Raw genomic sequence first — 10,705 nt, 5'->3', positions numbered from 1 at the left:
TTGAAGTCCACCAGTCTTAAGAGCCAATTTTGCAGATCCCTGCCTGGGCTAATATGATTGATGCCCTTGGTGGACTTCAATTCTCAGAATTCTGGGAGTTGAAGTCCACAAGTCTTCAAGCTGTCAGGTTTGAAGACCCTGGGGTTTTTTTTTCTAAAGGGTTGGGGGTGCGAGGGTCTTGCAACTTGACAGCTTTAAGACTTGCATGCTTCAATGCCAGAGTTTCTGAGCCAACATGACTGGAGGAGGAATTCTGGCAGTTGAAGTCTACAAGTCTTAAAGCTGTCAGGTTTGAAGACCCCTTGGGGTTTTTTTCCTAAAGGGTTAGGGGTGCAAGGATCTTGTAACTTGACAGCTTTAAGACTTGCGTGCTTCAAATGCCAGAGTTTATTGAAACTAAAAACAGTGTACCATCCTATGTATTTTCGGTTTTAAAAAAGTGGCTCTCAAAATAAATTTCAATCGTGGTTTTGGCGAGATTTGGCTCAGTTGAAAAAAAAGGTTGCCCACCACTGCCTTATACCATGGCTTTCCAATCTCTGCTTAAAAGCCTCCGGTGATGGAGCACGCACAATTTCTGGAGGCAAGCACTTCCAATGATTTATTGTTCCGTCAAGAAATGTCTCCTTAATTCTAGGTTGGCTCTCTCTCTCTCTTGCGTAAACTTCTTCCATCCCTTACTTCTTGTCCCACCTTCGGAAATTCGCGGAAACGGCGGAAAGAGGTCTCCAAGGATTACGACCCACTCTCATCTCCGCGCTTTCTTCTTCCAGCTGCTTCCTCTGGATTTCCCCTACCCCACCTCAGGCTTGCTGCGGGGGCGCTGCCCACATCCCCGGTGTGGCCGTCGGGTTGAGCCCCGCTTGCTTCCGCCGCCGCCCGGAGAAGCCCCCCCGCCCACCCCCACAGCCCGGTTGCGCGGACTGCGGCAAGCCCGCCCCTTCGCAGAGAGCCTCCGCCCTCCAGCAGCAGTTTTAAGCCGGAGCGCCGGCTGAGCTCTGGCATCCCAGCACCGGCAGCCAGCGGACAAGCTTACCGGAGGCATCCTCGGCACAAAGGCGGGTAACGGCTGTTGCGCGCCGGCTACTTTGCAACCCGGCCCGGGCAGAAAGAGAAGGGGAAGGCGGACAGGATCGGGGACGGGGCGCCTCTAGCCTGCCACCGGCCTGAAACGCCCCGAGCCCCGTTCCCGGCTGTGGAAGGTGGGAGAAACAACTTGCGATTCGGGTTTAGCGCTGCGCTTTGGCTGGGCGATGGGTGTGCGTGTGTGCGAATTGCAGGCAAACAACGCGGGGTACCGTCGGTTGGGTTAGATTCCGCTTGAGCCATGGTCTTAGCTCCGAAAAGGGTGTGCCTCCTTTTCCTGTTTCAGAGCTGAGGACTGATGGCAGGTGCAATCATACAGCCCGATGCCCTTTCTTCTTCTTCTTCTCTGGCCACCAACACCTGGAGTTGACAAACTAGGAGTGTGCTAAAGGAAATAGGGTGAAAGAAAGCACACCAGGGTTTAGATTTGCACAATCCATCCAGTCTTAGATGAATTGAATAGGGATGTGTGTGTGTGTGGGGGGGAATGCAGTATGCAAAACCTAGAACAAGGTCTTGTCCATGCTGGCTGAGGAATTCTGGGAGTTGAAGTCCACAGGCTTTAAAGGTGCCAAGGTTGGACACTGGTTTTAGCCCAATCTTATGCCAAGCTGCTACTCTACAGATTAGTTGTAACTGCAACTCCCAGAACCAGCAGCCGGCCTTCACCAGTTTTAAGGAATTGTGCTCCCAAACCCCTAATTTATCTAAGCCAGGCATCAGACTGATGAAAGGCAGATATCCAGGTTCAGGGCCGGCTGAGGAATTCTGGGAGTCAAAGTCCACACAAGTTGCCAAGGTTGGACACCTCTGATCTAGAGCCTCATTCAGGCTCCCCTTAGATCTTCACTTGATCTGGTTAAGCATATGAGGTAGACACATGCTTAACCAGATCAACCAGTCACAGGCTTAACCAGATCACAGCTTTGGCTAATGGAGGGAAATGAATGGAGCCTCTTCTGTCTGAGTGGGCCTTCTGGATTCAGTGGTAGAAAGTGGGATGGGTAGTATATAAACTCTAACGCATCTAAGGAGGAGAAGAAAAGAAAAAAGAGTTTGGGACCCTTAACCAGCCAAGCTGGTCCATTTATTGGCACAACCGCCAGATTCATCTCTGTATGTCTTTTTCAAAATAGTATGCATTTTGTGTTTAAACTGTCACTGCCCAATAAGAACAGAAGGGACCGCTACTCAAGGTGAGGTTTGTGCTTGGCCGAAGGGTGGGGGCAGGCAGGTGGGTGGGGTGAGGTGGGCAGTGCAGCCTTGTGTTCCCATGTGCGGGCCAGATTACTTGAGGGCCATATCTGTCCCAGGGGCTGTAGCTTGAGGATGAGTGCAATATAAAAATGCAAAAATACAAAAATTTATCTGCAGAACACCAAAGTTTTCTCGCCGACCACCAGTGGTCTGCAGTTGGTGACCACTGGTTCAGAGTATATTTATTTATTTGTTTGATTGATTTTATTCCAACTCTATTACTTTATAAGTAACTCAAAGCAGTGAAGATAGATAACATTCCTTCTTCCTCCTCTTTTCCCCTGTGAGGTGGGTTGGGCTGGACCAGCTCCAAAGTCACCCAGCCAACTTTTGTGCCTAAGGCAGTACTAGAACTCACTGCCTCCTGGTGATTGGCCCAAAGTCATCCAGTTGCCTTTCATGCCTAAAATGGGACTAGAACTCATCTCCTGGTTTCCAACCTGATGCCTTAACCACTAGACCAAACTGGTTGTGAGAAGGGTGGGTCTCCAAAAGGCATCTTTCATCCCTGGAAGAAATATGATCCTGTATTTCCTGTAAGTGAGACTTACATTGACTGTCCATAGGACTGATGGAATGTCTTCTCCAAATCCTTTTACAACTGGCCCAATGACTTCAGATTACAAAATAAATCAATTCAGGAATGACAGCCTTAATCATATTCTATTATAGTCAGTTAGTGTCCAGAAAAGAAAAATCACTGAGTATTTAGTAATCTGTCCCATACATTTCTTCGAGATTCTTCCTTGTTCCTCTTAGCAATTCCAGACTTGATATAGGTCTTTTATGGAAGGTAGGTATGTCAGCCAACCAACTAAGCTATCCACCAGGAGTGGCAAGAAGCAACTTACTCATAATTTTAAAAAAATATTCCCAGTAAACTGTAATTTATTGAATTTCCTGAATTCTGAATTTGCACGACACAAGCATAAATTAGTCACAAAGACTGGCTGAACATATTATATAGGGCTAGAATATACTAGGCTGGTTTGCAGTTCCATGAGTAAACCATTTAGGTGTATAAGGAAAGCCAGTTCAAATCCCTACTTATCCTGCGAACTCTCTGTATGATACAAGGTCTTTTAATTAATTTAATAAAACTAGTTAATTTAATTCATATTCATCCCTAGCCAGGTGAGATTTACAGTATAGCCGATAATATCTCAACTGTCCCAAATTGTCTAATTCTAAAATAACATGTCTTGGATAAAACTGTGGAGGTTAAAACATGTGATGAATGGTTGCAAGAGCTGGACATGTCTAATCTAACAAAGGGAAGGACTGGGGGGGACACAATAAGTGCCTTCCAGTACTTGAGGGGCTCTGACAGAGAGGAGGAGGTCAGCTATTCTCCAAAGCACCTGAGGGCAGGACAAGAAGTAGCAGGTGGAAACCTGTCAAGGAGAGATCCAACCTAGAACTAAGGAGAAGTTTCCTGACACTGAGAACAATCAGTGGAACGGCTTACCTCTGGAAGTTGTAGGTGCGCCAACACTGGAGATTTTCAAGAAGATAGCAATTTGGATGGTATGGGGTCTCTTGCTGGAGCAGGCGGTTGGACTACGAGACTTCCAAGGTCCCTTCCAATTCTGTTTTACTGCTACTGTGTCAGGAAACCGAAACATCTGGGTGAAATGATGGAATGCCAAGTGGGAAGTCAAGAGGGGACTAGAAAGAAATTAAATTAGATCTCTAAAGAAATTGCTTTCCTTAAGTAGTTTGAAGGGTGCTCAGGATTGTATTCTCATTTATAATAGAAAAAGGTGAAGAGAGGATTTATTTTATTTGGCAGAAGGCGAATCACACCTCATTCTTCTGGGCCTCAAAGGTGGCTTTAACCAGGGAGGGGGAGCTTTGGGGATTCTTTCTCACTCTTTAATAATAGTTTCCCTGTGGGTCATCTGACCAGGAAGAAGCAAGTAGCAGCTGGGGCAGCCTTATGAGCTATTGCTGTTCAAATAGGGATACCCAGGATAATTTTTTTTTTAAAAAATGTTTTCCTCTGCATTTCTCCTGGCAATTTTCAAGCCTGATCTTCTATTTCTCCCACCCTGTCAAATTTGGTGGCAGTTCTGTTCCTGCTTTCATAACATTATCCTGCTGTGGGATGGACAGATAGACAGGATCCCAAGCCCCTTTACGTCATTTCTTTCCAAAGTTTTGCTAGAATGGAAATAATAATAATAAATAAAGAGGAAAGAGCAAGCTCGCCTCTGTGTGCTTTCCCACAGCTGGTTCATGTGTTTTCTGGATTCCTACAATGCACTGAATTCTAAACCCAAACAACAATCAAAATAAAACCCAGAGGCTGGGTTTGCACAGCGCAATGAGCCACAAAAAATAGCATCTCATTAAATTTCATCAGGGCTGTAGAAGTTCCTGGTTAGTTCTCCAGTAATCTGGTTAGATCTGTGAATGCACCCTGTGACTGAACTGCCCAACACAGGAACCCCTAAATCTGGATTAGTAAAACCCACTTGCTTCATTCGTAGGCTGCCCAGATTGCCCCATGCTTCAAAACACACGGGAGGGTGACAGTGTGTTTGTGTCTGTGTGTGTGTTGTTTTTTTGCTGGGTTTGTGATATTTCGGGTAAGTTATACTCCTAACATGAATAAGGTCACTCCATTTACTTTTAACGTGTAGAGAAACAAAAGATTGACCAAATTAAATGATCAAGCAATGCGTTTTCCATTATGACATCTAATTGATGCAACTTTTTGCCAAAATGTCAATTGCAGGAGAAAATTTGGCCGTGTGAACTAGGGCAGGCTGGCTAAGAATGATGACCTTCTTACACTTCCACGCACCTGAATTTCCTTTTATTGAAACATGTGCTCAACATTTTAATAAAGAAATAAATGAAATATGAAGGCGACCGGGGCGGGGAAAGCAGTAACTGCTGGAAGCTTCCTTGTCATCCTGCATATGAAAACTGGAGAAAGGGCTGGCCAAGGTCAGGCAGTAGCTCATTCGGTCTTTTGTTGATCTCGCTTATCTGTGATATTTTCCAAATTCCCTGCTATGCTGGTGGAGAGCAGTTGTGAACTCTCTGTGTTGACATTCCATGCAGAGCGGCGACGGAGCCAGATCTCAGATTACAGTAGCTGGGTTGAAATGAATGAAGCTATTGGATAACGTGATTTATGACAGGCTGAAGAGAAACACAGGCAAAGTTCAAAAGCAGATAAAGAAAGCAAAAAAGATGGCTGCGAATAAGAAATGCCTAATGAAGAATGCCTAATGAAACTGTTAATAAATCACTGCTTTTGTATTACAATATTGGGTCGCTTATTATGAAGCAGGCATCGTTAGGGTACTTTACAGCAGGAGGGTTTTGGTTTGGCGGCCGTGATGAAAGCAAGTAGCAGGTCAGCTTGAGGACAGCTGCTTTCTTGGCATGAAAGATAGCCTAGGGTTCCAGAGAAGAGCTAAAGGAAAAGTCAGCACCCTGATTGTCACCTTTAAATCCCTGCAAGGGATTTAAATCTCCAGCCAAGTGACTTCTCTCTGGTGGTTTTGGCCCATCCCACCTGATTGGTCAGAATGTGCATGTTCAGGATCGCACAGGGTCCTCTGTCATAGGGTTACTCAAGATAGAGTTGTCCTCCAATCTTATTTGTTTCTTTATATCCCCTTGATGTCTTCTCACCCTGTCCAAAAATGGGACAGACAGATGGACGGAAGGATAGACTTTCCTTCTTTACAGAGTGAAAGAATCCTGCAAATAATTGATGTGAGACAGAAAAGAGAGAGATTACTGTATTTTGTTTCCTGGTTGAGCTTTTTTCTTTTTTCTTTTTAAAAAAAAATCCAAGCACATTCCACTTCCCTTTTCCACTCCTCATCTTAGGAAGTGAACAGGCAGCCAGGGCAACAATTGACTTCTATAAATTGGTTCTTTAAACAAGACTTCTTTGTTTTAAACAAAACAAAGAAAAACGTCCAAGTTACTGGAAAATGAACCAGAACTCCCTCCCTCTGCTTCTCCAATTCACTAGGGATTTGGATTGCAAATCACTGGAGTTATTTACTTCCATGCTCCATTATTCCTTCTGGAGCTGGAATGAAAATGAACCAGATTGGTTTTCATCAGACTTATAAAACATTCCAGAAAAGATTCTGGCAAACCACTTTTCCTTTTTTCTTTTTGCCAAGAAAACTGCAGGGATGAATTCATGAAGTCATCAAGAGGTGTGTTTCAAGAAGACTTGGTTTTAGTCATGTTAGCCTTCCTTGCATTATTAATTCTAGGATCCTTCCTTCCTTCCTTCTTTCCTTCCTTCCATCCTCCCTTCAATCCTCCCTCCCTTCCCTGCACAATGTATCATGCCCATTTGCTTTCCTTTTAAAATGATAGCACAACACCAAAACAGGGAAGGAAAGATGATGGAACTGTTCCCTGTTTTAATTCTTTCTATGGACCGCTGAACCCTCTTCATCTGTTGCCCACTAACAGTGATTGAAAGCCTTTGCTGGCTGGCCATGTTGGGCTGTGCAATCTATGGGCCCAGCCTAAGGACAGATGCACAGTGAAAGGCTGAAAGGGTTGGGAGCATAGACCAGAATGCCAGGGCCAGTGTTAGACTTCACTGGGAGCCGGTACAAATCTTCACATTGGCGGGAGGTGGCGCCATCAGTCAATGTGGCCTAAGGACATCATGCACCTTTCGCCAGCACCACAGGAGCCAGCCCAGGGCTGCCTCTGCTCCGATTCTGAATCCCTAATTTGTTGCTCTGCTAAGATGGTTAAAACAATGGGCTGGATTTGTATCATCTGCTCAGATAGAATGGGGCCAAGTTATTTCGGGCACAGCCTGATGTCTGAACCCTAACTAAGGAGGGGTTGAACTAGAAGACTTCTAATCTGTTATTCTGTTAGCCTCCCCAGCCTGTTAAACTAGCCTGTTTATTGCTTTTAGTTAATTAGTTAGTTTACTTTAGTGTCATTGCAGATGGTACAACAAAATTAAATGCCGTCTTCAGTGTATGTTTTTTGAGCTCAGAATGTTTTGCAAACAGGGGCTTGCTTGGGGTTTCCTTAACCTTGGGCTTAGCTCAGCCAAAGAGCCTTAAAGCTCCTTCAGTTTCTGAACGGCAGAAAATGCCATCTTTCTGGGCTTTTGCATTTGACTGGGACAGCTGTTTAATTGCGCTCACCCCACCCTGCTCCTTCTTTGGGCTCTTCTGCGTTCATCCAAAGCAGCTTTCCTTTGAGGCTTGAACGCTGAGCTGGCTTATTTTTCAGAGTAACATTGTCCCTTTTTCTTGTTTTTTTTGTTAATTTCTCTCCTGTGAGTCATCCGTCAAAAACACAAAGCAGACCACGGAGGCAAAATGCAGTAGACTTAGACAGTACAGGCAGCCCTCGACTTACAACAGTTCATTGAGTGACCGTTCAAAGTTACAGCGGCACTGAAAAAAGTGGCTTGCGACCGTTTTTCACACGACCCCTGCAGCATCCCAGGGGTCTTATGATCAAAATTCAGACATTGGCAACTGGCTCCTATTTATGATGGTCGCAACGTCCACTTTTGCGACCACCTGACAAGCAAAATCCACAGGAAAGCCAGATTCACTTAATGAATGTGTTGCTAATTTGACCTCTGCAGTGATTCACTTAACAGCGGTGGCAGGGAATGTCATAAAACGGGTCAGGATTTGCTTAATGACTGTCTTGCTTAGCAGTGGAAATCTGGGGCTCAGTTGTGATTGTAAGTTGAGGACTGTTTGCAGTTAGGTGAGAGTAGGGTTTATGAAGAACGTAGCAAAATGCTCACTTTTATATCTGCCTTTTCACCCACTGGCCCAGCTGAGGCCAAGCTCAGGCTATGAATAGTAGCACATTATGGTAGAATTATGGAACTTTAACCTAAAGGAGAAAGGCTTCCTCGGCTCTCAAAATCCATGCGGGACAGGCATGCTACTTTGTCATCAGGGATGGAGAACCTAGCCAGACGCTTCCATGTAATCCTAGGTAGAGCCGCCATATCTGGCCTGCAAAAATCCAGATGATTACGGACAGCAGCCAGGACATGTACAGGTAGTCCTTGACTTGCAAGAGTTCACTCAGTGACCATTCAAAGTTACAGCAGCACTGACTGTGTTTCACATTTACAACAGTTGCATCATCTCCATGGTTGCGTGATCAAAATTTGGACGCTTGGCAACTGACTCATATTTAGGACGGTTGCAGTGTCCCAGGGTCGTATGATCCCTTTTGGCGACGTTCTGAGAAGCAAACTCAGTGGGGAAATCAGACTCAACAACCGTGTTACTAACTTAACAATGGCAGTGATTCACTTAACAACAGTGGCCAGAGCAGTTGTAAAATGGGGGGGGGGGGAGAAAGACTTCACAACAGTCTCACTTAGCAACAGAAATGTTGGGCTCAATTGTGGTTATAAGTCAAGGACTACCTGTAAAAGAAATAACTCCTTGCTATCAGGAACCCCCTGCAGCATGACAGGTATAAGACCTGCATGGCACAGAGCTCAGGATGTTGGGCAAGAACTGGGGACAGACGGTTCAACCTCCCACTTGTCAAAAAGACCCTTGGCTCCCACAGAGCCATCAATACTAAACACCTGTTGGTCCTAGAGTAGCTACCAAGTTCTGTCCTTGGGTTCCCATTTCATTGGAGCTTGGTATCTTGCATTCAGGTGATGTGGAAACCCTGAGCCAGCTCTGTATTTTATCTATTTATTTCATATTTAAGAATCCCCATCTCCCTCACACAGAGAGGTTTTTCTATAGGAGCTACTAAACCTACATTCTAAGCACTGAGTGCTGGATAAGAAGTAACAGGTGGACAATCATTGAAGAGAATCCAATCTAGAACTAAGGAGACATTTCCTGACAGTGAGAACAATTAATCAACGGCACAACTTGCTTCCCAAAGTTGTAGGTGCTCCATCCCTGGAGGTTTTCAAGAAAGGATCGGACAGCTATTTCATCCAGAATAGCGTAGGGTTTCCTGCTTGAGCAAGGGAGTGGACTAGAAGGCCTTCAAGTCCATTCCAATCCTATTATTCTATGGAAAAGAAGTGAACTATTAGAATATCTTCTAATCAATGACCCCATATTTCTCAATAGAACCTAGGACAGAACAGAACAGAACAGAATAACTTTATTGTCATTTTGAATGTACACTAATCGGCATACATTAAAATGAAATTTCATTGCATACAGCTCTCAAAGAGCCCCCACCTCCCAATATACACTATATAACAATGACAGAATAAATAAATAACTACAAAATTATGTATATGCCCTCATATAGTATATGACACAGAGAAACAACACAGTCTCGTCCCGAGGTATACATGTACATGGTGAGAAAAACAAATCTTGTGAATTGAACCCCCAACTTCCAAGTGGGAGGCAAGAGTCTTCACCACTAGGCCGCCATCCCACTCTTGATGGGACCTACCTTAAGGTGGTTAATTCCAAGTTTGTGTTTGTTCTGGCCTCACCCACTCCCTCCTTTTTGGAGAACAGCCATTGATGGAGCCATTCAGGCCAATTGCATCTTAATCAGAAAACTTGGCACCTTTGATGTTGAACAATGGGGAATTCAAAATCTTGTGACTGTTTTTCCCCTCCTATTTGACTTCTTTGGAAGCTCTGAAATTGTTCGTTTTCACTTTGTTTACTTTTGCTCAAAACCCATTCTTATTTGAACTCAAAACTTTATCTCTTTTTTCTGTTTTGGTTTCTGGCTAAGTGACTCATCCGTCAGTCATCTCCCATCCCTCCATTTCCCAGTGGATCCCACCAGCTTCAAATTTCTTCAGGGTGGATGTTGTTTGCTTATACATTGGTATGCATCATACAAAACTGTAAGAAGATTTCTGCAGAAGATGATTTTCAGATTGGGGAAACTGAGCACGAGGAAAGATAACGTTTGCCCTGGGGAAATTATTGCAGTGACATGAAGATGGCGGGACAGTCAAAATTCAGCCCCGTTGCCTTGCCAAGATCAGAAAGGGTTTAATTTTGGGAGCTGACTTAAAGACCCTGGACGTCTGTTATGGCTGGGATGAATAAGTCACACAAGTGAAGCCCCAGAGACCCAGACCAACAGACAGCCAAAACCAAGGAAGCTGCTTTCAACACCCAGACCAGAAAGGAAACGGCAGATCTAGGGCAATTTAATGGGATGGAGATAAGATGTGCGAGTAGATCAGCTTAGGTGCCTTAAACTAGGTGTCCATGTGCTGTTGTGCAGCTGCCATTGCTCAGTCTCCAGCTGACTAAGGAGAAATCTTCCCCCAGCCATCTGTTCTCATTATCCCTCTGCCAGAACCAGCTTATGTGTATTTGCTTCCCCCCACCCCCTACCCCCGCCTTGCAATCGAAGC

The 10,705-nt window shown here is 44.8% G+C and overlaps 1 protein-coding gene across 4 annotated transcripts in view; it reads left to right on the top strand.

The window, feature by feature from the left end:
- The first annotated feature begins 1,003 nt into the window (after positions 1–1,003).
- Positions 1,004–10,705, top strand: part of PLAT (plasminogen activator, tissue type) — a 33,948-nt gene continuing 24,246 nt past the window's right edge. Inside the window, exon 1 of one of the 4 annotated variants that reach the window (XM_081960779.1) lies at positions 1,004–1,062. The gene's annotated coding sequence lies outside the window, so the exon portion shown is untranslated. Of the gene's footprint in view, positions 1,063–1,181; positions 1,203–6,388; positions 6,537–9,942; positions 10,140–10,705 lie in introns of those variants that run through there. The other 3 variants (XM_081960782.1, XM_081960781.1, XM_081960780.1) reach the window with 3 other exon arrangements.

The sequence above is a fragment of the Natrix helvetica genome, assembly GCF_964273705.1.
Source record: "Natrix helvetica genome assembly, chromosome: 8".
Taxonomy (NCBI): Eukaryota; Metazoa; Chordata; class Lepidosauria; order Squamata; family Natricidae; genus Natrix; species Natrix helvetica.
This window is presented reverse-complemented; position numbering and strand designations above follow the sequence as displayed.